Source organism: Otolemur garnettii, unplaced genomic scaffold (genome assembly GCF_000181295.1).
Source record: "Otolemur garnettii isolate 467f Iridium unplaced genomic scaffold, OtoGar3 scaffold00104, whole genome shotgun sequence".
Taxonomy (NCBI): domain Eukaryota; kingdom Metazoa; phylum Chordata; class Mammalia; order Primates; family Galagidae; genus Otolemur; species Otolemur garnettii.
The window spans coordinates 926,224-927,111 of NW_003852499.1; positions in this window are offsets into that span (position 1 = coordinate 926,224).

An 888-nucleotide genomic window follows, 5' to 3' on the forward strand; every position below is an offset into this window, starting at 1 on the left:
CACAACGCCTGGCTATCTTTTGGTTGCAGCTGTCATTGTTGTTTGGCGGGTCCGGGCTGGGGATTCGAACCCGCCACCTTAGGTGTACGTGGCTGGAGCCTTAGCCGGTTGAGCTATAGGCGACGAGCCATGGCTATTTTTTTTGTTGCAGTTTGGCCAGGACCAGTTCAAACCCTCCACCCTCAATATGTGGGGCCGGCGCCCTACCCACTGAGCCACAGGCTCCGCCCTGTATAACCAATTTCCACAGATTTTCCGTGTTACAAAACTGAAACTATACCTGTTAAACAATTTGTTGTTTCCTCTTCCCTGCCCCCAGCCCCTATTCTACTTCCTATGAATTTGACTACTATAGCAACTCTAAGTGGAATCATATAGCATTTGTCTTTTTCTGTCTGGCTTATTTTTCTTAGTATAAAATCTTCAAATTTCTTCCATGTTGTGGTATGTGTCAGAAGTTTCTTCATTTTAAGTGTTGAATAATATTCCCTTATATGTATATACAACATTTTGTTTATTCAGTCATCCACTGGAGGACATTTAATGCATCTATGAACATGAGTATAAATGCAATTTTTTTTTTTTTTTGTCTAGCCTGGGTGACAGGGGGAGACTATAGTGTTGCCCTGGGTAGAGTGCTGGGGCATCACAGCTCACAGCAACTTCAAACTCTTGGGCTCAGGTAGTTCTCTTGCCTCAGCCTCCTTAGTAGCTGAGACTACAGGCACCCGACACAACGCCTGGCTATTTTCTTGTTTGTTTGTTTGTTCAGTAGGCCCAGGCTGAGTTCAAACCCCCCAGCCCCAGTGCATGTGGCCGGTGCTCAAACCATTGAGCTGCATATTGTTTTATAAATTTTCTTTTTTTCAGTTGGCAGTTTCCACATTA